Source organism: Ranitomeya imitator, chromosome 3 (assembly GCF_032444005.1).
Source record: "Ranitomeya imitator isolate aRanImi1 chromosome 3, aRanImi1.pri, whole genome shotgun sequence".
In the NCBI taxonomy this organism is placed as follows: Eukaryota; Metazoa; Chordata; class Amphibia; order Anura; family Dendrobatidae; genus Ranitomeya; species Ranitomeya imitator.
Genome location: NC_091284.1, coordinates 139,830,913 through 139,857,438, shown reverse-complemented (window position 1 = coordinate 139,857,438; position 26,526 = coordinate 139,830,913). Strand labels below are relative to the sequence as shown.

Here is a 26,526-nt window from a genome sequence, read left to right as displayed (position 1 = left end):
AACAGCTCACGACTGTTTGCTTAAGCTTTACTGGTTAGTTAAAGGGGGACCCTAGAAAAAAAATGACGTTGGGTCCCCCTATAAATTCTATCCAGCAAGGGCTGAACAGACAGATGTAGTCTGATATTAATAGCCTGGGAAGGGGCCAGGAATGTTAGCCCCCTTCCCAGGCTAAGAACATCAGCCCTCAGCCGCCTTAGAAATTACGCATCCATAAAATGTCATTTAGGCCGGGATCACACATACGCGAGATACGGTCGAGTCTCGCAGGTGAAAACCCAGCTCTGGCACTGCAGAGCGGAGCGTGCAGCTCCATGTATTGCTGTGCGACTGCACGCTCCGCTACGGAGTGCCGGTGCCAGAGCTGGGTTTTCATCTGCGAGACTCGGCCGTATCTCGCGTATGTGTGATCCCGGCCTTATAATGACATTTTCTTTCTTTTCTTTTTTTTCTATTCTCAGAGAACCCCTTTAAGCCATTTCGCAGGGAAAACTTGCTTGTGTGCAATGGTGGATTGAAAAAAGTAGGCAAATTAACTCTCCTCCAAACAGGAAGAAATCTTGCTTATATTAACCAAACCAGACACCCAGCTGTAGACGGCTGTTTGAAGTTCTTACCTACCATCAGTGCCAGTACAGAACATGGTACTTGGGTAGATTTCGGACTCAGTTCTGATGTAGACCGGTTTTGATTTTCAGTAAGAAATGAAAGAGATCCTTTTAAGTAATTCTAGGCATGCTTCTTTTGGGCAATCCTATTCCTCTCAATAATGATGTCAGATGGTAAAATACCACAGCTATGTGCAATTGTGAGTAAGGCTGTAGCCATGTGATTTCTAGAGTGGGAAAAAAGGGGGATCTAGGTTAGTAATGTGTCTTTGCAGATGTTTAGTGGGCTGGGACCACATGGCACAATAACCCTTGGATGCAGGCAAACATTTCAGTGCCAGATTACATACTAATATAGCTAGGTGGCATACATGCTTGGTGAGAGTATAGTGCAGTTAGTTGGCGGCACATTCATTAAAGGAGGCTGCAACCTTCCTAACAACTGTTACTATAAAAGGTTCATGCAGAGTAAGTGGTGCCATTATACAGTATATTGTATATGTGGATCCAATAGAAGCCAACGCTCGTAGTATTCCAGAGAAGATTACATTTACTGTTCAGATTAAAAGCATGAGTGACAAAGACCATCAACAAAAAAAATTTAAAAATCTATAATATAACGCTGGGAGCGTCACTCTGTCCGAAGCCTCTATAGACTGCGCAAGCGCCGGCGCAGTCTGGGCCTCACAGAGCGACGCTCCCGGGAGATCGCGGTATGCGTAAGCACTGAACGCATACCGCGATCTCCACCGGAGAGTCAGGGACCGCCAGGAGGGAGGGTAAGTATACTCACCTTTCCCGGTTCCAGCGCTGCTTGCGGCTCCGTCTCCCGGCTCCTCTGCTCCCGGCTCCGGAGGGCGCGGACTGCGCAGGCGCCGATTCCTGCTGACGGAATCGGCGCCTGCGCAGTCCCCGCTTTCCGGCGCCATTTTCTTGAAGACATACCTGCAGTGGAGCCGGACGATAGGTGAGTATGGTATTTTTTTTTTTTTTTATATGGCAGCAGCATTCGGGGGCATACACACTGGAGCGGGGGGCATATAATACAATGGTGGCGCAGGATGGGAGCAGCACATGACAGAACGGGCGCAGGATGGCAGCAGCACATGACAGAACGGGCGCAGGATGGCCGCAGCACATGACAGAACGGGCGCAGGATGGCCGCAGCACATGACAGAACGGGCGCAGGATGGCCGCAGCACATGACAGAACGGGCGCAGGATGGCCGCAGCACATGACAGAGCGGGCGCAGGATGGCCGCAGCACATGACAGAACGGGCGCAGGATGGCAGCAGCACATGACAGAACGGGCGCAGGATGGCAGCAGCACATGACAGAACGGGCGCAGGATGGCAGCAGCACATGACAGAACGGGCGCAGGATGGCAGCAGCACATGACAGAACGGGCGCAGGATGGCAGCAGCACATGACAGAACGGGCGCAGGATGGCAGCAGCACATGACAGAACGGGCGCAGGATGGCAGCAGCACATGACAGAACGGGCGAAGGATGGCAGCAGCACATGACAGAACGGGCGAAGGATGGCAGCAGCACATGACAGAACGGGTGCAGGATGGGAGCAGCACATGACAGGACGGGCGCAGGATGGCCGCAGCACATGACAGAACGGGCGCAGGATGGCAGCAGCACATGACAGAACGGGCGAAGGATGGCAGCAGCACATGACAGGACGGGCGCAGGATGGGAGCAGCACATGACAGAACGGGCGCAGGATGGGAGCAGCACATGACAGAACGGGCGCAGGATGGCAGCAGCACATGACAGAACGGGCGAAGGATGGCAGCAGCACATGACAGAACGGGCGAAGGATGGCAGCAGCACATGACAGAACGGGTGCAGGATGGGAGCAGCACATGACAGGACGGGCGCAGGATGGCCGCAGCACATGACAGAACGGGCGCAGGATGGCAGCAGCACATGACAGAACGGGCGAAGGATGGCAGCAGCACATGACAGAACGGGCGAAGGATGGCAGCAGCACATGACAGAACGGGCGCAGGATGGCAGCAGCACATGACAGAACGGGCGCAGGATGGCAGCAGCACATGACAGAACGGGCGAAGGATGGCAGCAGCACATGACAGAACGGGCGAAGGATGGCAGCAGCACATGACAGAACGGGTGCAGGATGGGAGCAGCACATGACAGGACGGGCGCAGGATGGCCGCAGCACATGACAGAACGGGCGCAGGATGGCAGCAGCACATGACAGAACGGGCGAAGGATGGCAGCAGCACATGACAGAACGGGCGCATGATGGCAGCAGCACATGACAGAACGGGCGCAGGATGGCAGCAGCACATGACAGAACGGGCGCAGGATGGGAGCAGCACATGACAGAACGGGCGCAGGATGGCAGCAGCACATGACAGAACGGGCGCAGGATGGCAGCAGCACATGACAGAACGGGCGCAGGATGGCAGCAGCACATGACAGAACGGGCGCAGGATGGCAGCAGCACATGACAGAACGGGCGCAGGATGGCAGCAGCACATGACAGAACGGGCGCAGGATGGCAGCAGCACATGACAGAACGGGCGCAGGATGGCAGCAGCACATGACAGAACGGGCGCAGGATGGGAGCAGCACATGACAGAACGGGCGCAGGATGGCAGCAGCACATGACAGAACGGGGACGCAGGATGGGAGCAGCAAATGACAGAACGGGCGCAGGATGGGAGCAGCAAATGACAGGATGGGAGCAGCAAATGACAGAATGGAGGCGCAGGATGGGAGCAGCACATGACAGAACGGGCGCAGGATGGCAGCAGCACATGACAGAACGGGCGAAGGATGGCAGCAGCACATGACAGAACGGGCGAAGGATGGCAGCAGCACATGACAGAACGGGTGCAGGATGGGAGCAGCACATGACAGGATGGGCGCAGGATGGCCGCAGCACATGACAGAACGGGCGCAGGATGGCAGCAGCACATGACAGAACGGGCGAAGGATGGCAGCAGCACATGACAGAACGGGCGAAGGATGGCAGCAGCACATGACAGAACGGGCGCAGGATGGCAGCAGCACATGACAGAACGGGCACAGGATGGCAGCAGCACATGACAGAACGGGCGAAGGATGGCAGCAGCACATGACAGAACGGGCGAAGGATGGCAGCAGCACATGACAGAACGGGTGCAGGATGGGAGCAGCACATGACAGGACGGGCGCAGGATGGCCGCAGCACATGACAGAACGGGCGCAGGATGGCAGCAGCACATGACAGAACGGGCGAAGGATGGCAGCAGCACATGACAGAACGGGCGCAGGATGGCAGCAGCACATGACAGAACGGGCGCAGGATGGCAGCAGCACATGACAGAACGGGCGCAGGATGGGAGCAGCACATGACAGAACGGGCGCAGGATGGCAGCAGCACATGACAGAACGGGCGCAGGATGGCCGCAGCACATGACAGAACGGGCGCAGGATGGCAGCAGCACATGACAGAACGGGCGCAGGATGGCAGCAGCACATGACAGAACGGGCGCAGGATGGCAGCAGCACATGACAGAACGGGCGCAGGATGGCAGCAGCACATGACAGAACGGGCGCAGGATGGCAGCAGCACATGACAGAACGGGCGCAGGATGGGAGCAGCACATGACAGAACGGGCGCAGGATGGCAGCAGCACATGACAGAACGGGGACGCAGGATGGGAGCAGCAAATGACAGAACGGGCGCAGGATGGGAGCAGCAAATGACAGGATGGGAGCAGCAAATGACAGAATGGAGGCGCAGGATGGGAGCAGCACATGACAGGATGGGGGCGCAGGATGGAGCAGCACATACCAGGATGGAGACCATATACCAATATAAATGCTCGCCACCCGGGCGTAGAACGGGTTCAATAGCTAGTATATATGTAACCACGGTAGAGAATGGGCGCATGTCTAATCCGGCATCCAGGCATACGTCCACTTGCTACCATTGTTATTTATATATTTTTTAAAAATTTTTTGTTGATGCTCTTTGCCACTCATGCTTTTAATCTGAACAGTAAACGTAATTTTTTTATGGAATACTACGAATGTTGGCTTCTATGTGGTTCTACTTATATCACTACAGAGGACATTTTGCCGTGCACCAGAAAGGTGAGGAGATTGCAGCTCTTGTTACCATTATATTTTGTTTCTTAATGATCTTCTTGACATATGAGGGTTCGTAAAGTAAAGTTTATACATAAAACACAGTAAGTTTCGTCAAATGACAAACTCAGATCTGCTATCTGTGTAGCTTCACAAATCTAAGATAATATAGTTTCCTACTTTGCAGATGTCAGGTAAATAAAATAGGCAAGTGGTTATGTGACACAAGTGCATTCCTATGGGACCTGTAGAGAGGATAAGTCCATCCTGTGCATGGGCCATGACCTGGCCATGGGCACCTCACTGGCATATTCAGGAGAAGAGGAAATGGCCTTGGAGTCATTCTGCTTTTCTCCTACAGTGGAGGAGGGGGGGTTACTCTTGTAGTAGTGTCTTGGGTCTCTTTTGGCCTACAGTAGCACAGCAATGATATATTTCTGTACAAATTTTGGCCCATGAAGACAGTATAGCATTTTTCTGTTGCCATAAATTAGATGAAGGTACTGACATGTTGTGAACTGCTTTCTGCCTCATCCTAGAGACATTCTATAGGATTAAGCTTCAGGGATCATGAATGGGAAACAAGGAATTCTTGCTGACTATAGGAAACTTCCAACATGGTGCATTGCCTTGCAGCAAGTGTCCTTCTGCAATAGGGTAAAATGTTATTTGAGGGAATGATGCCCCATTGTTCTCATGAGCATCTATAGGGGTCAGAGGACCCAGGGTGTGCCCAAAAATAATCCCGGATCCCACTCTATGAGCCTGTTTACTCCTGACAAGAAGGGTTATCCATGGTTTTCACAGAAAGCACATGTACCCATGATATTCTGTGACGCTGTACACATGTCCGATTTTTCCCTCAGACCGAGTGGTCTAAGAAAATTGGCATATTTTATTTTGATTCGACTGTCAGATCAGAATCGTCAATGCAAGTCTATGGGTCAGTGAATCTTTTTTTTTACTTTTCTCCACATCTGAGAAAAACTGACGACACTCTGATCAAATTCTGAAAAGAGTCTTATCAGAATAATCAGACTATTTTTTTCAGATGTAGACAAAACGGTCATGTGAACCTACCCTAAGGCCACGTTCCCACATACAGTACTCGGTCTGTATTTTACAACAGTATTTGTAAGCCAAAATCAGGAATGGAACAATCTGAGGAAAAGTATAATAGAAACACATCACCATTTCTGTATTTATTACCTACTCCTAGTTTTGGTTTACAAATGCAAATGTAAAATACTGACCAAATACTGAATGTGTGAGCATGGCCTAATGGTGATTCACACTGACCCTAATCCATAGAAAACGTTCTCATTTGACGTTACTCCATTCTGAACCTCCAGTTGTGACAGGGCAGGTTCTCTAATAAACTGAGTATTGAGTGTGTGAGTAAATTGAATTAAATTGAATATTGTATGTTACCATTATCCTTGTTAAAGGAAAGCTGTCAATCGATTTATGCGGCTCAAAACACGGGCAACATGAATCAGAGTCTAGCTGCACGATTACAGTCTGGTATGTTTTCTATGAATCGCTCTGGCGTTTTAGAGAAAATACGGTTTGAAAAGCCTGAGTTCTCCAAGTGATTGACATGTCTTTCTCTTGTGTGTACTTTGGAGGAGACCTGCCAATCAACTAGAGCAATGTGGGGAGAAGCCAACCAGGTGCCCAACTAGACTAGTCAGGTCTTTCTCTAGGGTTCCTGACCAGTTCTTTAAACAATGATTTATCTCGGGGCTTATTCTCATGTCACTTTATCAGCAAGGACAATACTTCAATTTAACCTGTGTGTTTTTGTATGTTTACAGCTGGTTAGAAAAATAATATTTAAAACTTTGCCTTTATTGCTACTATCTAAAAAGTCTCAACAAATTACCACGAGTGTATAACGTGCAAGTGCTTACAACCATGACATACAGTGCAGATAAAAACCAAAGTACAGTATTTGTAAACCACACATATGCTACGTCCAGGGGATGCAATGAATAGCACCCCTGGATAGATAGTACCCGAATACAGCAGCTAGTTGGAGATCATCCAAGAATATATATTGATCCCTCTTATTACTGCTTGTGGACTCTGTGGGGCACTCGTAGACACCCTCCCTTCAGGCAGGCAGTGTTTCACATCAATTACCCCACATGTCCTTCAATAATGTAACAGATTAAACCAACAAAAGTATACCAACAATTGGTCTCTTAATACCTTGCCCATAGGAACCACCAAATCCCCGTCTCTTAATACCTTGCCCATAGGAACCACCAGAATACATATATACCTCCCCCACAGGGCTATACTTCTAGGTATATGTTCAGTTAGTGTACCAAATGGGTATTCTTTCAAACATTCAGAGATTTATACTCATCCATGGGACCGAATCTCTCAGCGGTGCCTTTTCAGAGTGCTCGGGATCCTATATTCGGTAATGCACCACGGCATTCTACCCTCTGATCCTTCCTAGTGCTGATGTCTCCCGACGCGTTTCATCATAACATTCATCAGGGGGGAACCGACATCCATTCAGCAGTATGTGTGAGCATACTAACTGAACATATACCTAGAAGTATAGCCCTGTGGGGGAGGTATATATGTATTCTGGTGGTTCCTATGGGCAAGGTATTAAGAGATGGGGATTTGCCCTCTCTCTGTTATTTGGAGCTTGCGTTTTATTTGTAACACCATATGCGCTTTGGGTGACAGAAGGTAGACCCGCTGGTTATGTATATACCGATTGTTGGTATACTTTTGTTGGTTTAATCTGTTACATTATTGAAGGACATGTGGGGTAATTGATGTGAAACACTGCCTGCCTGAAGGGCGGGTGTCTACGAGTGCCCCACAGAGTCCACAAGCAGTAATAAGAGGGATCAATATATATTCTTGGATGATCTCCAACTAGCTGCTGTATTCGGGTACTATCTATCCAGGGGTGCTATTCATTGCATCCCCTGGACGTAGCATATGTGTGGTTTACGAATACTGTACTTTGGTTTTTATCTGCACTGTATGTCATGGTTGTAAGCACTGACACCTTATACACTCGTGGTAATTTGTTGAGACTTTTTAGATAGTAGCAATAAAGGCTAATTTTTAAATATTATTTTTCTAACCAGCTGTAAACATACTTATTCTCATGTCAGTATTCAGTCAGTATTTTTCATCAGTGTTTGTATTCCAAAACCAGGAATGGAACATACAAAGAAAAATGGTAATGGAAAAATTGACACCAGTTCTGTGTTTATAGGCAAATGTAAGCGTGTGCCAGAGGTGGGTTGCACTTCTCCCTTTCCCTTTTATGTATTATTTTATGATTATTAACTTGCATGCCTGTTTATAATGCTGTACAGTGTTGAAAGGGACAGCATAGGGTTAGAAATAGTAGTTAGGAATGGGAAGCACAGTTTAGTAGAAGAGGGCACTATAGTGCAGTATAATTAGGAGAAGTTATGCTCACATTACAGGGGACTACCAGTTGGGAGGAGCTAGAATTGTGCGTAGTGTACTTGAGTGTAGGAACTTCCTGATAAAGATGAGTGTGGTGAAGATATGGAAAGAGGAGACAGATAAGCCAAGGGGCTGAAGAGAGTTAAGGACATACGGGACCCCGAGAAAAAGCAGCGTGTGGGCAGTCACTTCACAGTTCTGTGGTCATTTTGAGATTATCCGGGGCCTACATCCGGGACTTGGCAGAATTAAGGATGCCTCTTACTTCTTCCAAGGGAAGCCAGAAGGAAGATCGACTGAAGCTAGTGGACCTAACGGCACAGGAGCTGTAGGGGTGGAAGAAATGTTTTCGGGACTAGGACTATTAGAAAGTACAGGGAAAGGTCAGGAACTGCAGAAGAAAACGGACTGTACTGTAATTGTACCGGAACTCCTGTGTGTGAGTAAAGTTGATTTGTTGAAAATGAATCCTAAGTCTGGAATGGTTTTTGTGGACTCTGGAACGGGAACCAGGGTAACAGGACAGGTGGAGATCCCAGAGATTAAAGTAAGTGTTACGTTCCTCATGCAACACACAACACAGACAGGACATTGCAATTTCTTTGCGGGGTGCCATGGTGCGGGAACACATTGGCCCCTTGCCATGACTACCACCCTGGCCACCTCACACACTACTGATTTTGGCATACAAATACTGATGAAACACTGATGCTGTCAGGAAATATGAAGAATTTCTTATTATTTCAATTACACATACAGGGCTCTCAGCTGCAGTTTCCTCTGCCTGCATGTGCCTGTGTGCGATTTCACTCCCCCCTCCCTCTCTCCCGCTATACAGGTGTAATGTGAGACCAGCGTGCCAGCAGCCCTCACTGAGGAGTTTTATGGCCTCAAACTGAAACTACAAGTAGAAGCACATGGAAAAACCAAGGTTTCTTTGTCCTTGCAAACGTAAATATCATAGCATCGATTAATGATAGAAGTGGGACAAATACATTTTTGGCATGTGCCTCTTTAGAACTACCAGCCAGTGAGTTTTCTAGGTTCCAGAACCAGCACAAATGGGAAACTGATTACTACTTAACCAGGTCACCCAGCTACCCCATGTTTATACTTAAATGAACCCCCATTTCACGCTGACGGGTGTCATCTTTCTATAAGGTTCATACGCCGAGATATGTGAGATGATGTTTTATTCAAGAAAGAGGAGTGCATTCCATAGCTCTGCCCACCCCATGATGTCATTCAGGGGGGAGACCCTTAGTTTTGGGCAAAGGTATAAAACTCAGAGGCCCACATAAGGGTGTCTTTTGCCAGGGGATTCAGCTATGACAGGCTGCGCAATCTGACCTAATGATTTTGGGAAGGTCTCCTCCACCGCACCACATGGCGTACCATTGAATGATCTGAAAGAACTGTAAGTTGATTTTGATCTTTAATCCCTGTTATTTTTATAATTGTCTGTACATACGATACTTGTCTTTTATAATATCTTTTTACCCTTTGGTAAACACTGCCTACCTTTTGGAGTAAAATATATAAAATTACTAGCTTCGTTTCTCCTTGCTCTATAATGTACTGTCACGTCCTCTGAAGTAAAATTATACTACTAATTAGGTTGGCTCCTGAACCATTATTGATTAAGAGATAGGAGCTGGTGGCAGAAACTTTTGGGGAAACTGGCAGCGACGGACAGCATTGATAATTATTGTCCCCGCCTGAGTGGGAGTAGTTATATCGCGCTCGCTACAGTGTGCCCCTTAGCCAGTACATAGCAAGGCAGCCTTTCTGGTGACAAATTATCCTAGGTGCAGTACCCCGTCTGACCTGAGGATAAGGGGGGTGCCAGAGAGCTGCAAGCTCCAAACTGGAGCTGGGAAGGGGGATAGAGATAAATCCCCTTCAGAAAAGAAAATGGGCCAACCAAACACCCCCAGTTCATGATATACAGTATTGGTGTCAGCGGCGGGGATGATAAAGTTATCCCTCTGTGATTCGTAACAGATGCAAAAATACTGATGTGTGAATAAAACCTTACATGCAGAGTGCTTCGGAGAAAAAAATACCAGACCTCAATCAGGTAGCCAGGCTCTGATTCCTGCTGACAATGTATTGAGTTTAACTAAATAATTTCCTTTAAAAGAGCATGTAATTGCGCAGTGTATTCCAATCCATGGTCTGAAGTTATGGTTTTGTTGTATGCTTTATATACATTTATGTCAGTTTATATTCTAATTTAAATTAGTCTAAATAATTCAAAAAGTCATTATTTCCCATTAATGCTGAAATAAAATAATTGTACTGTGCCTGTATAGGTCTCTTTGCACAAACAATATTGTATACTAGATGGTGGCCCGATTCTAACTCTTCGGGTATTCTAGAATATGCATGTCCACGTAGTATATTGCCCAGTCACGTAGTATATTGCTCAGTCACGTAGTATATTGCCCAGCCACGTAGTATATTGCCCAGCTACGTAGTATATTGCCCAGCCACGTACTATATTGCCCAGCTACGTAGTATATTGCCCAGCTACATAGTATATTGCCCAGTGACATAGTATATTGCCCAGTGATGTAGTATATTGGCCAGCTACGTAGTATATTGCCTAGTGAGGTAGTATATTGCCCAGCCATGTAGTATATTGCCCAGTCACGTAGTATGTAGTATATTGCCCAGCCACGTAGTATATTGCCCAGTAACATAGTATATTGCCCAGTGACGTAGTATATTGCCCAGCCACGTAGTATATTGCCCAGTCACGTAGTATGTAGTATATTGCCCAGTGACATAGTATATTGCCCAGTGATGTAGTATATTGGCCAGCTACGTAGTATATTGCCCAGTGAGGTAGTATATTGCCCAGCCATGTAGTATATTGCCCAGTCACGTAGTATGTAGTATATTGCCCAGCCACGTAGTATATTGCCCAGTAACATAGTATATTGCCCAGTGACGTAGTATATTGCCCAGCCACGTAGTATATTGCCCAGTGACGTAGTATATTGGCCAGCTTCGTAGTATATTGCCCAGTGAGGTAGTATATTGCCCAGCCACGTAGTATATTGCCCAGTCACGTAGTATGTAGTATATTGCCCAGCCACGTAGTATATTGCCCAGTCATGTAGTATATTGCCCAGCCACGTAGTGTATTGCCCAGTTACGTACTATATTGCCCAGCTACGTAGTATATTGCCCAGCCACGTAGTATATTGCCCAGTAACCTAGTATATTGCCCAGTGACGTAGTATATTGCCAAGTAACCTAGTATATTGCCCAGTGATGTACTATATTGCCCAGTCACGTAGTGTATTTCCCAGCCACATAGTATATTGTCCAGTAACATAGTATATTGCCCAGTCATGCAGTATATTGCCCAGCCACATAGTATATTGCCCAGTAACGTAGTATATTGCCCAGCCACGTAGTATATTGCCGAGTCACGTAGTATATTGCCGAGTCACGTAATATATTGCACAGCCCACGTAGTATAAAGCACAGCCCATGTAGTATATTGCACAGCCCATGTAGTATATTGCCCAGCCACGTAGTATATTGCACAGCCCACGTAGTATAAAGCACAGCCCATGTAGTATATTGCACAGCCCATGTAGTATATTGCCCAGCCCACGTAGTATATACAGTAGCAATGTGGGCATCATATCCCTGTTAAAAAAAGAATTAAAATAAAAAATAGTTATATACTCACCTTCTGGAGCCCCCGGATCCAAGCGAAGCGGTTACCGACGCCGAGTCCTCGCGCACTCCGGCGGTCTGAAGAGTGCATTGAGGTCTCGCGAGATGATGACGTAGCGGTCTCGCGAGACCGCTACGTCATCATCTCGCGAGATCGCAGCATGGACCGGTTACCGGAGCATCGCGAGCGGGAAAGGCCTGTTGTGGATCCGAGGGGCCGACGGACGGTGAGTATATAACGATTTTTTATTTTTTTAATTATTTTTAACATTAGATCTTTTTACTATTGATGCCGCATAGGCAGTATCAATAGTAAAACGTTGGTCACACAGGGTTAATAGCAGCGTTAACCGAGTGCGTTACACCGCGGCATAGCGGGGTCGTTAACGCTTCCATTTACCCTATGTGAGCGCTGACCGGAGGGGAGTATGGTGTGGGCACTGACTGCAGGGAGGAAGGAGCGGCCATGTTGCCGCCGGACTGTTCCCGTCGCTGATTGGTCGTGGCTGTTTTGCCGCGACCAATCAGCGACTTGGATTTCCATGATAGACAGAGGCCTCGACCAATGAATATCTGTGACAGACGGAAGTGACCGTTAGACAATTATATAGTAGATTCTTACCATTAAATCAGTTTGCCCATATTATATAGTGATGTCATGGCACTAGAACATGCCATCACTTTATGATTATGGTAGTCTTCTAGTACCTCAACCAATCCTGAGACTAATAGAAATGCAGCATTTTGTGTGTCCCCATTTTTGTTTTCATTGCACATGGGTGCTCCAAGCCGCTTTGCTATGTAAAGAATTACAGCTCTGCCCCGTTCAATTGAATAGAGTCACTGTGATGCAGCGGAAACATGAAGGAAATGTAGTGCTAAGCCAGTACTGCGCCCCTTCATTATTAATATTGATGGGGTCCTAGAGGTCAGACTCCTCTGATCATAAAGTAATGGTTGTTCCTAGTGATATGTCATCACTTTAGAAGAATGGGAAATCCTTTCAGCCTCGTTCGTTTCCTACCCGTTGTATTCTCACTGGTTGTTTGCTTGTTGCTTGTTTGCTTACATGTTTTTTTGTAAGACTTGTGCAATTTAATTCTGGTAAACGGGGACAGCTTTCTTACACTAAGGGCATTTTTTAGCCTCTCAGTGTCTTCTATTAGAACGGCATATGGCGGTGTTCTGCTCCAGACGTCTTGGTTGGATCTCGGTGCTTTGCAGCCTCTCATTTTATTTCCTACACAGTAATCAACGTGACTTGTGTCCTAGATACGGAGAAACCCTGTAGCCTTCAAACCTTTACACGGCGTTCTGATTAGTGGCTTCATATTGCAATCATATTCAAATTAGAGACTCTGCATGGAAGTTGGAAAATAGAAATTTAACGTGAACGGTTTAAAGGGACTCTGTCACCTGAATTTGGAGGGAACAATTTTCAGCCATAGAGGCGGGGTTTTCAGGTGTTTGATTCACCCTTTCCTTACCCGCCGGCTGCATGCTGGCTGCAATATTGGATTGAAGTTCATTCTCTGTCCTCCGTAGTACACGCCTGCACAAGGCAATCTTGCTGATAGGACTGAGCTACTGACCATGTGTGATCATGGCCATTGCACACATACGGCTGGAATCACATGCTGCATATTTCGTGGAGATTTCACGCTCTTAAAATCCTCAATATTTTGCAGACACAGCAAAGTGAATGAGTATTAGGCCTGCATCACACTTGCGTGTACAATGCGAGAAACTCGCTCTAGTCTCTCGCATCAATACCTGGCACTGCCGCCGGCACTCGGGACCGGAGTGCTCAGCTGCATGTATTTCTATGCAGCCACATGCTCCGATCTCGAGTGCCGGCGACAGTGCCAGGTATTGATGCGAGTGACTACCTTAATTTCATCCATATTCTGCATTTGTTTGTGCAGATACATCACAGAAATTGGCTTTTGTTGTTATTCTAAATCGTCATCATGTCACTATCTGTTGTGGATACACAACTTTCTGGTGTGGATTTTATCCATTGACTTCAGATTAAAGCACTCACTTTAATGTCTCTTTGGTTTGTTTCCACAACAAAAAATGCACATAAAAATGCATGAATAAGTGCAAAAATGCTGATAAATCGATTTTAGATTCAGAACGATTAAGTTTAGAAATCCCATATAACATTTGCGCTAAATACGTAGTATATGAACCTAGCCTTTCGTGAACATTTTCAAGGCAATCAGAAGATCACCTGGTGACTAACTAACATACAGTACATAGCAGTAATATTCAACACAAAAGCATTTCTTTTAAAAGTAAGTACGGTATGTTTAAAAATTTCTTTTTTGTTGTGTGATCTAAGAAGTGCTTTTAATCTTTATGAAATATTGGTGCAAGTCATTAACATTTGCTATAAATATCAAAAAACGACCAACACTTCCAAATAGAAAAAGACAAGTGTGAACAGGTGTAAGCTAAGGCTCCTTTCACACATCAGGTTTTTGCTGTCTAGCTAAGGCCAGTTTCACATTTGCGGTTGTGTCAGCAGCGTTTCTTCTGCAGTTATCCGCATGCGTTGTGTATTCCTATATTTAACATTAGAGACACATGTGTCTGCGATCGGTTGCGTTTTGCCGCGTTTGACGATGCATGCGTCGTTTCGTCATCTGCAGTTTGGCGCGGTAAACTCTACATGTAGTAATTTTAGAGGCTTCAATTTGCCGCCTAGAAGCATATGCGGCTGTTAGCGGATGGAATGCGGCCAAAAAACGCATTGCTGTCTATGTGAACGCATGCGGCCGCAAGCACATGCATTTGTGAACGCATGCGTTGCACCACAGGAAAACTTGTCTAGACACTGATTAGCCACCCCCCACATGCAAAGGTGATAAAGGGAGGGAGTGGACATTTGCATATCACTACTCAGCAGACAGAGAAGCAGAGCAGACAGACGAAAGCACCTTGGAGGAAACAAGACTCTGAACAATGTGAGTATATCCTAGCCAATGCCTTTATTTTCTATTTTCTGTCTCTACATGTCCTATTTTCTGCCATTTCTTTCTTTCTGCATGCATCAGAATGTCATCTTCTTCTGATGAGGAGCAACGTCCTGGCCTTCACAAGCCGAACATGCCAGTGAAGTGAGTACTCAACTCCTCAATTTTTTTTTCTCCATTTTTTAGAGCACTTCTTCCACTGCGGCAGAGGCTGAGCAGGAGCAGCGGGTTCACGGTCGGGTGGCAAGGCGGCAGCGTGTAAGTATACCTGGCTGATTGTTTATTGTATCCTCACTTTAGTATTCTTGAATCTTTCTTTCTTTACTATCCTCTTTCTTTACATTTTTCTTCTGGACTCCTTTTTTTATCTTGACTTTCATTATTCATGCCATTTCTCTGCCTCTGTTTTCTTTCTTTTCCTTATGCTAATGACTCCAACCTTAATGTTTTAATTTATTTTTTAGGTTCCAGAACGGGATGAGGACCTCATTGACATCTATATCCTCATCTCCCTGGTCCATGAGCGAGTCCCGTTGTGGGACACCTGGGTTCCCCAGCACTCGGACAACGTGACGATCCGGCGGCTATGGAATGAGGTGGCCAAAGCGATGTGGGATGGCTGGGATAACGCCCCAACTCAGGTCCGAAATGCATTTTGTATTGCAATGCAGTTTGATGCAGCAGAGACCTTGGCCGTGCTCACAAATGTGTGTGTGATGACAGAAACTCTCAGGAGTTTCTCTCATCACACACAGTTGTGTGAGCACGGCCAAAAGTACATTGTCTAACCATTATTTTTTGTTTTTTTCAACAGTGCTCAAAGTCAAAACATGTTGGCGTTCGATGAAGGACCGCTTCAACAAGGACCTGTGTCAAGAGAGCCGTGTTCCCAGTGGTTCTGGAGCAAGGATCCGAAAATATAAATACCACCGCATTCTAGCATTTTTAAGACCAGTCCTTTCCCAGAGAACTTAAGTATTTTTTCGGTGTATTAGGTTGTGTTGTATTGCCATAATCTGTATGTTTCTACTCCACAGGAGTTGGCGTTTAGTAAATGTTTGGTATTATTTTTATTTTTTTTCACAGCACATGGAGCAGCACTGTTGACCCAGGCTCTGGAGCGGTCCTTCATCAGACAGCCATGGACCAGTCCCAACCATCCAGCAGCGCTGCAGCAAGTGGGCCTGCCACACTAACTGGAGACCAGGAAGCTGGTCCATCAGGTGTTCCCCTTTCCCAGTCCTCTGCCTCTGCCCCTTTCTTTTTGGACTTCTCCCGGCAGCGACAGAGGGCATCGGACAGGTCACTCAGACCCGAGTTTTTGCACTTGAGCTTGGTTTTTCACGATGGACTCAAGGCTTTGGGTGAACGCCTGGATACTGCCATTAGCCATATGAATACATGTATCCAGGAGGTCACCAAAAGCCTTGACCAAGTAAAAGCCGACCTCCAGAGGCCAGCACATCATTTTTTTTATCAAATTGAACAGGGCATGTCGGAACACCATACTCCTAATCTCCAGCTTAGTGTCATGCAGGCCTGCAATGCTGCTTAAGTGCAGGCTATGCAGCAGAGTCGGTATTTTCAGCAGACAGTGGCGGCATATCCACCTGTGCCTACACTGTCATGCTTGACCTCAATGCCGACCTCTGCTGCATACCACTACACGGCCACCTCCATTCCAAGCACTGCCGGACACCACTACAGCACCACCACCATGCCGAGTGCTGTAGGACAGCCTACCGCCACCACCATGGCAACTGCTGCTCCTGCTTTGACCTCCTCCACTGACACCACCATGCAGCAGCAGGACCCTGGCATTCCCTTCCGCTCCGCCACCACAATGCAGCAGGACTCTGGCATTCCCTTCCGCTCCGCCACCACGATGCAGCAGGACCCTGGCATGGCCTTCCAAACTCCTACCGCAACCATGCAGCAGCAGCGGGACAAAGACAATGACAGTTTGGCCACTATGACCAGGCCGCAAGAAATAAGCCCGCCGAGGCTCCCCAGACCGCAGCGCCGATCCCAAAAAGGGGGAAAAAAAACAGCGGACTATTTCTATTCCTCCCCCTCACCTCCCAATGTGTCTGTTATGTCAGGTTTGTCTCACCCTTCCAGTGTGTCTCAGCCCTCTCATGCGTCGAGCCCCATCCCCAATCTGCCAGACCCCAGTAATTTAATTGCCCCTTCTCTTGCCACCTCTGCATTGTCCACAGTGAGTCAAGCTTCACAGCTACATACCACCCGTTTCCAGCACTCTACCCCAAGCAGGCGCAGTAAAAAAAAAATTTTTGTTGAAAAAATAAATAATAATATTTTTGCCCCCAAAAATGTTTGGTTAATTGTGTATTTCGCCGCCGGCAACACACACCGTGCGCCAAATAAAAAACTGCGCCGCACATTTTGTTTTTTGCCAACATAATAGCTCCAGTAGTTAGCAAGTACAACACTGCAGTTTTGTGTGTCTTTAGTATAGAGATACATAGTGGATACAGTATGAGGTGGGCCAAAAAATTTATACTTGTATTTTATCCATAATCTCTTCCTTCTGCTTAGTCTGTGACTAGTGTTGCAGACTGAAGAGAACATGGTGGCAATACAATGCAGAACTATACTCAACAGGTCATGTGTCGAAAAACTCATTAGTTAGGACACCTGACCTGGTGAGTAGAAAACTGCCTTGTATAACCTCCATTTTCTCTTCTGTGTACGTAATCACAATTTCACACAAAGTGAAGGGACGATGGCGGTCATACAAGGCATATCTATGCTCACCTGGACATGTGTCAGAAATAGTGAATTCATAAGGCTTTTATATGTGCATCATGAATTCATTATTTCTGACACCTGACGTGATGAGTATAGATCTGTTTTGTATTAAACAGCCGTCATCTCTTCAGTCAGCGTCCAATAGATACTGAAGAACAGAATCAGGACGCAATGACGTCAGTAACCTTACCACTAACAACCTAAGTGGTTTGTAGAGGAAATACATAGGAGACAAGGTCACCAAAAAAATAAAGTTTATTAACAACAAATATTAGTAACATTTAAAACATAACTGGTACAGCCCCAAACCCAACAGGACGTTGTCCACAATATTGTCCTGCCATTGCCACACGTCCAATATCAGAATAAAAAAAGACAGCAAATTGGTGCCGCATGTGGCCAACTTCAGCAGTTGACCGCAGCGGGTGATGCTGGTAATCTGGCAATGGGTTTGCAACTGGTTCATCCAGTTCAATGTTGGGTCGCTCCTTAGCCATTATGTAATTGTGGAGAACCACACAGGCTTTGACCACCTCATCGACTGTCTCCATTTTTAGATTAATGGCTGGTGCAAGAATGCGCCATTTTGAGACTAGAATCCCAAAGGTACACTCTACTGTTCTTCGGGCCCTGGTCAGTCTGTAGTTAAAGATCCTTTTAGTGTGGTTCAAGTCCCGACTGGAATATGACTTCAGTAGGTTTTCACACATCTGAAAGGCCTCATCCCCAACCATAACAAATGGCATCGGGGATGTTGAGTGTTGGGGAGAGGTCGTGGCAAATTTAAATTTTTGCCATACACACGGCGGCCCATATCTGAGTTCCTGAAAGTCTGGGAACGTTGCCATGGCCAAAAGCTCCAATGTCCACGGCGATGAAGCGACAGTCCGCATCTGCTATTGCCATGAGCACAACAGAAAAATATTTTTTATAGTTGAAGTACTCCGATCCTGTTCTGGCTGGTTTGATAATGCGGATGTGCTTTCCATCCACCGCTCCCAAACAGTTGGGGAAATCACACACACTCCAGAAATTTTCAGCAATTTCAATCCACATGTCTGCGGTGGGTAGGGGTATAAACTCATCCCAGAGAACATTCCACAAAGCCCGGCAGGTGTCCGCAACTATTCCGGACAGGGTGGAAATTCCAAGCCAGTATTGGAAGTGGAGGGATGATAAACTCTCTCTGGTTGCCAGAAATCTGTAATAAAATAAATAAAAAATAATTTACAATCAATTCTATTTATGGTGTTGCTCTGCTGAAGACATAAAGGAAAATACAAAGAATACATGTCAGACCAACCAAAATTAGGACTGGCATTTGTTTAGAATTGTTAGGTACCTTAATGTAACCATTACGTACCTTAATGTAACCAGCAGATGTTCCGCTGGTGGAATCGCTCCACGGAGCTGGGTGTCCTGTCTCCGGATGGCTCCTTGGACACGACCATGCAAATCCAGAAAAGAGTCTTGCGACATCCTGGTATATTCTGGGAATTTGTCCAGGTTGGCATTAAGCTTGCCATATAGCGTGTGATAGGCTCCACGGCTCTCACGTAGTTCGATAATGGGGTGTCGCCAAAAATGCCTACACCGTGTCCTTCTCAATCTTTTGCGATTTCTGTGTTGCTCTCAAGCAAACGCACAGGCAAGAAACAGCTTAATGCTTAAATCCAGGTTGAAATAAAAGCTCTCCATATGAAGATCCAATATGATACAGGATACAGTATCAAACTGTTAAGATTTCAGCAGTCCTAGGATCTATATATAGATATCCCATAATACACGCCCTGTGTAGTCCCATTGGTGGTGTCTGGTTATCTAGATTTTTCTCCTGAAAAATTTTCCATCATGCGCACAAAAACTGCAAACGCATGACAAAACGCATGGTAAAGCGTGAAAATGCGGCGTTTTATTAACCGCATGCGTTCCCACATGCGTCTAAAAAAACGCTGCGTTTGTACGGGTTTCTTTGTGTTTTTTCCTGCACTTGCGGATGTGGATTAAACACTGCGGATTCGAACGCAAATGTGAAACTAGCTTTATTCCGGCGATTTTTAAAAAAAAAAAAAACTGATCCGTCGGAAATTGTGAAAAACTGATGCGACGGATCCGTTTTTTCGCCGGATCCGAGTTTGTGGATCTGCCGGCTATTTTGGATTCTGGGGAAGGAGAGAGACTGAATCTGTTGCTGGAATCCATCATTTGACCTCACGTTTCTCTGGATCCGTCACTGTCCATTTTTTCCACGAACAGAAAAAACGTTCCTATCTCCGTTTTCTCTGGCCGCCGGAAAACAGATTTTCAATGGATCCGGCAAAACACAGATAAAACTTGAGGCCATCTGTCGCAATTAGGCGCTAATACAAATCTATGACAAAAAACGAATCCGGCGGCAACTTTTACCGGATCCGTTATTTTCAAAATTCGCCGGATTGTGCCTGACGGCAAAAACTTGATGTGTGAAAGTAGCCTAAGAGAGTCACTCCATATAACTAACAAATTAAAGCTGCACCCTGAAATGCTATAATATGTAAACAATGAATAGATGAAATTAAAACTGCAATACTGCTATAAAAGACATGCTAAAAAAATAAAGGTACTTAGCGCACAGATTGGACAGTTCATGTGAGCCCAACAGGCAGCGTCAAGACTGTTTGTTAGTTATATAGAATGGTTCTCTTAGCTTGCACCTGTTTACAATTGTCTTTTTCTGTTTGGAAACATGCCCTCTGACTCATCACCCATCCCATCAGCCTAAAGCGTTTTTCAATAGAGCTTGATCCTACTTCCCATATAATTGTAGGCTTTTAGCCCTGGAGAGGCATCATGTTAGGGTTAGGATACCAATAAAGGGGTACGCCTTGTCGCTGGCTGTTGGGCTCACACAAATTAGCCAATTTGTGCAGTAAGTAAATTAATTTTTTACATGTTTTCTAACACAGTAATGTAGTTCAAATTTCACATTTTCAATGTTTACATATTATAGAGTTTCAGGGTGCAGCTTCAAAGGGAATCTGTCAGGTCTCCCATATCCTCCAACCGCACACTATACCTCTATGTATGAGTAAATTCCCTGCCTAACCAGCCCTGTATTTCTGTAACGCTCGTGCCAAGACTGGTTGGCGCGGGCATCTGGGGGTGTGGCCCCACTGGACCACAGACCTAACTTCCCTGAAAGGGACGTAACTAAGTAGCTTCCTAGGTGTGCGCTGGAGCCTCTGATGGTGAGGTCAGACTTGTGCAATAGGAAGCTACCAGGTGCCACTCCAGGGTGGAGTCTGACTGTGGATGCTGATCCCACCGGGGACGAGACACAGGCAGGCAGGCACAGCTGTGACACTGACTGACGGATGGGTTCGGCAGAGGCCCTGACGGGCAGACTGGCTTGACGGAGATACAGGCAGACAGACGGGCACGGCTGGCACTCAGGCAGACAGGGTTGATACTCTGGTAGGAACTGGTATACAGGCGGGTGTATGGAAACAGGTAAGAACCTGTTCAGACTGGAGAGTATATGGAAACAGGTAGGAACCTGTTCAGACTGGAGAGTATATGGAAACAGGTAGGAACCTGTACGGCAAGTTGCTGAACAGAGGTAGTGCATGAGCGGATGCAAAGCAGAACCACAGGAGGTGGAGTAAGAGCAGGAAGGAGAAGGCGGAACTAAGAGCAGAGAAGGAGAAGGCAGAGCTAAGAGCTGGAGGCGGAGCCACGTGCAGAAACGCAGGAGGCGGATCCAAGAGCGAGAGACGTAGAACCGCAAGGAGTGGAGCCGCAGAGCGAGAGCTGAGCAGAGCAAGATCAGAGTGCAGAGCAAAGTTACAGAGAGCAGAGCTGAGAGCAAAGCCACAGAGTGCAGAGCTGAGAGAAAAGCTGAGTGACACAGAACCACAGGTTGTGGTAGAACTGAGCAGAGAGAAGCAGAGCCACAGACAGTGGCGAACAGAGCAGAAAGATAAGGCGGAGGTACACACAGCAGAGTGGGAAATGACAAAGGAGGAGCAGGAACGGACATAGACCAGAGTTCAGACAGGAATGGACATAGACCAGTGTTCAGACAGAAACGGACATAGATACTGAACACAGATTAAGGTCTGCAATTGCAGCCCTCAGAGACAGGAAACAGACACGACCTGGCAGCTCAGTAGCAAGTGCTAACTGAGGGAAATAGTTTGCTCAGGCCTCCTCCAATGGGAGAGGATGCCTTAAGTATCAGAGGCCTCAAGGCTATTGGCCAGGAGCACCTTAGGGAGGTGCACACAGTCTCAATAAGAATCCGGAGTTGCTGGCGCCGCCCCCCTATGCACACAGCCAGGAAGTGTACACAGAGCAAGCGGCCATGGAGCACATGGCATGGAACCGGCAGCAGACAGATCTCACAGCATGGCACAGGATGAGTGAGTAGAAGTAATAGGCCGGTGGGGAATGGAAGGCCATGCAGTGATGCCGGCAGGTTTGTTACAATTACCTTATTCAGTGAAAAAGAGGTAGAAAAAGAGTATTTATATTGTCCCTTTTTCCTATGCTAAAGAGGGCTTTGAAGTGTCAATGGGGCATTAGTTTCGCCAGACTAGTCTGCCCTCTTGTCATAATCATCACCAGCTGATGCAAACCTCGCGTATGCGCATCATTCATTTTGGCAGTGTCACTACATCTCTGAAACCAGGTGTATGCTTCCCGGCTTCAGAGGCACACTGTGCATGACCGGAAGTTCAGAAGATGGCTTCTGGTCATGCTTAGTGCGCCTTTGAAGCCAGAAATCATGCACCTGGCTTCAGAGACGCAGTGACGATGAAGAAATGAGTGCCGCGCATGCACAAAATTTACATCAGCTGGCGACGACATTGTCTCCTTTCATTATGTATATTACCATCCCTTATGACACAGTGCCCTCTCTTATTATGTATAGCACCATCCCTTACATATTAGATTCTTGTTATCTTTGTTATTTATAGTGCCCTGTTCTTTATTACTTAACGTCCACTCTTTTCAGATATAAAATGAAATGACTGCTGATGAAGCAAGCTGATGGACTGTTCTTCTGGTTAAATTCTGCCACATCAGCAGTCATTTTATATCTAATAAGAGGGGACTATGTAATAAAGAGAGGGCATTGTGATTAACAAAAATAACGAGAATACGCTATGGAAGGGACGGTACTATATATAGAAAGACATAATACTATGTAATAATTGGATAACACTGTGCATAACAACATCAGATGCTACATAATAATGGATCGCCCCATACAAAACTAGATAGAATGGAATATAATAAGGGAGGCCCTCACCAGTAAAAATGTTTCCCACAATGGGCCCATTCTTGGGATAATGTCTCCCAACCTGACCTTCTTCTTGGTACAATGTCCCTTTCCTGGTATATTCTCCCCCCATCTTGGTATAATATTCCCCCTTCCTGGAATAATGTGCCCCATCCTGGTCCCCTTCCAGTTAAATTATGCCCCAACCTGGAAATATGCCCCCCATCCTGGTATAATGTGCCCCATCCAGGTATATATGTACCTCATCCTGGCCTTTACTCTTTAACCCCTATGTGGGAAACTAGACTTATACGGGCACCAATGGGCTGGGACCATGGAGTTAGCTGCTGGTTGCTGGAGCAAGCTGGTGACAAGAAAGGCATATTAGTCTCCATCCTGGGTTGATATCAAGAGGTCACGTCGGGGACAAAATCAGAAAGTAGGTGAGTGGTCAAAACAGGAGCTGCGGTCAGAAAATGGGATAAATCTCAATAGGAGCAAACACTAGAGCTACAGACCAAGTAAGCAGAATATATCTAATGGAAGAAGAAGTCAGAGGTTTAAATAGCAGGCAGCCCCGCCAAGGGCTCTCAGGCAGGAGTAATCAAAACCAAACGAGATTTACTAATCACATTGCTCCCTGATTTAGCTATATCAAAAGACTCAATAATAAAAAAGGACTGTCGCTGTCACACGTCACCCACAACAAAGGCATTCCCATCCAGGGGCTAAAGCAGAAGCAGAGGGAAAAGGCATTGGCACAGATGTTAGTGTTGTGAATTCCGCTCTTGGGCTCCCTCCGGTGGTTGTAAGTGGCACTTTTGTGAGTTCTGCTCTTGGGCTCCCTCTTGTGGTTTCTAGTGGTATGGCTGCTCCTTGGAGCTAGCTGTCATCAGCTGCCTCCACTTATCGTCTGCTATTTAAGTCTGGCTCTTTCTTCAGCCTGTGCCACTTGTCAATGTTTCCTGGCTGGATTCACATCTCTGCTTGGATTCTCCTGGTTTCCTGACCAGTTAATGCAAAGATAAGTTCTGGCTTTGCTCATTTCAGTCCACATGTTATGGACTTATTGTTCTGTGCATTCTATATTTGTCCAGCTTGTCAGTATGGATTTTTTCTGTTAGCTGGAAGCTCTGGGAAGCATATTTACCCTCCACACCTTTAGTCAGGTGTGGAGATTTTGTAAACTCTGTGTGGATTGTTTTGTAGTTTTTATACTGACCGCACAGTATCCTTTCCTGTCCTATCTATCAAGCTAAAATGCCTCCTATGCTAAAATCTGATTTAATTTCTGCGTATGTTATTTTCCCCTCCTCTCACCGTAAATATTTGTGGGGGCTATCTTTCCTTTGGGGATTTTCTCTGAGGCAAGATAGGTTTCCTGTTTCCATCTTTAGGGGAAGTTAGATCTTAGGCTGTGCCGAGGGGTCTAGGGAGCGTCAGGTACCCCCCACGGCTATATTTAGTTGCGCTGCTAGGTTCAGGGTTTGCGGTTAGTACAGATACCACCTCCTTCAGAGCTTGTCTCATGTTGTTCCTAAACCACCAGATCATAACAGTACAAGTGGCCAAAAATGAATTAAATGTATCTCAAAAGAAGGAAAAGAAAGTTCTGAACCATTTTTTTTTCTGTGCTTTGGTTTGTCTTTTTTTTTTCCTCTTGATATCTGGGTGGTTCAGGATATATGTTTTGGCATGGATGCTCAGGGTTTGTTTTCTCGTGTGGATCAACTTGCTGCAAGAGTACAGAGTATCCAGGACAATGTTGTCCAGACTCCGGCTTTAGAGCCCAGAATTCCTACTCCTGATTTGTTTTTTGGGGACAGATCCAAGTTTTTGAACTTTAAAAATAACTGCAAATTGTTTTTGCTTTGAAACCCCATTCTTCTGGTGATCCCATTCAGCAGGTGAAAATCATCATATCCTTGCTGCGTGGTGACCCTCAAGACAGGGCTTTTTCTCTTGAAACGGGATCCGGCATTATTGAATGTAGATGCATTTTTTCAAGCGCTCGGATTATTGTATGACGAACCTAATTCTGTGGATCATGCAGAAAAAAACCCTGTTGGCCTTGTGTCAAGGTCAGGAAGCGGCAGAGTTATACTGCCAGAAATTTAGAAAATGGTCTGTGCTCACTAAATGGAATGAAGAGGTTCTGGCTGCTATTTTCAGAAAAGGTCTTTATGAAACCCTTAAAGATGTTATGGTGGGCTTTCCTACGCCTGCCGGTTTGAGCGAATCTATGTCTCTAGCCATTCAGATTGATCGGCGTCTGCGCGAGCGCAAAGCTGTGCACCATATGGCAGTATCCTCTGAGCATAGTCCTGAACCTATGCAATGTGATAGGATTTTGACTAGAATAGAACGGCAAGAATTCAGACGTCAGAATAGGCTGTGTTTTTACTGTGGTGATTCATCTCATGTTATCTCTGATTGCCCTAAGCGTACTAAGAGAGTCGCTAGGTCTGTTACTATTAGTACTATACAGCCTTAATTTCTCTTATCTGTGACCCTGATTTGCTCATTGTCGTCCTTTTCTGTCATGGCATTTGTGGATTCAGGCGCTGCCCTGAACTTAATGGACTTAGAATTCGCCAGGCGCTGTGGTTTTTCCTTGCAGCCTTTGCAGAGCCCTATTCCTTTGAGGGGCATTGATGCTACACCCTTGGCCAAGGATAAACCTCAGTACTGGATACAGAGGACTATGTACATGGCTCCTGCAAATCGGGAAGATTGCCGTTTTCTGGTGTTGCATAACCTGCATGATGTTGTTGTGCTGGGATTTCCATGGTTACAGGAACATAATCCGGTGCTGGATTGGAAAACTATGTCGGTGACTAGTTGGGGTTGTCGAGGAGTACATAGTAACGTTCCTTTGATGTCAATTTCCTCTTCCCCCTCTTCTGAGGTCCCTGAGTTTTTGTCGGATTTCCAGGATGTATTTGATGAGCCCAAGTCCAGTTCCCTTCCTCCACATGGGGACTGTGATTGTGCTATTAACTTGATTCCTGGTTGTAAGTTCCCTAAGGGCCGACTTTTCAATCTGTCTGTGCCAGAGCATGCCGCCATGCGGAGCTATGTTAAGGAATCTTTGGAGAAAGGGCATATTCGGCCCTCTTCGTCACCATTGGGAGCGGGTTTCTTTTTTGTTGCTAAGAAGGATGGCTCCTTGAGACCCTGTATTGATTATCGTCTTCTTAATAAGATCACGCTTAAATTCCAATACCCCTTGCCTCTGCTTACTGATTTGTTTGCTCAGATTAAGGGGGCTAGTTGGTTTACTAAGATTGACCTCCGAGGGGCATATAATCTTGTTCGTATTAAACAGGGTGACGAATGGAAAACTGCATTTAATACGCCCGAAGGCCATTTTGAATACCTTGTGATGCCATTTGGGCTCTCTAATGCTCCATCTGTGTTCCAGTCTTTCATGCATGATATTTTCCGCAATTATCTTTATAAATTCATGGTCGTATATTTGGATGATATTTTGATTTTTTCCAATGATTGGGAGTCTCATGTGAAGCAGGTCAGGATGGTGTTCCAGATCGTTCGTGATAATGCTTTATTTGTGAAGGGGTCTAAGTGCCTATTCGGAGTTCAGAAGGTCTCTTTTTTGGGTTTTATTTTTTCTCCCTCG

General features: G+C 46.1%; 1 protein-coding gene across 7 annotated transcripts in view; it reads left to right on the top strand.

Annotated features, from left to right (window-relative positions):
- The window catches only part of CDKL5 (cyclin dependent kinase like 5), a 442,123-nt gene that overhangs the window by 288,319 nt on the left and 127,278 nt on the right, over positions 1-26,526 (top strand). The gene's annotated exons all lie outside the window — the stretch shown is intronic.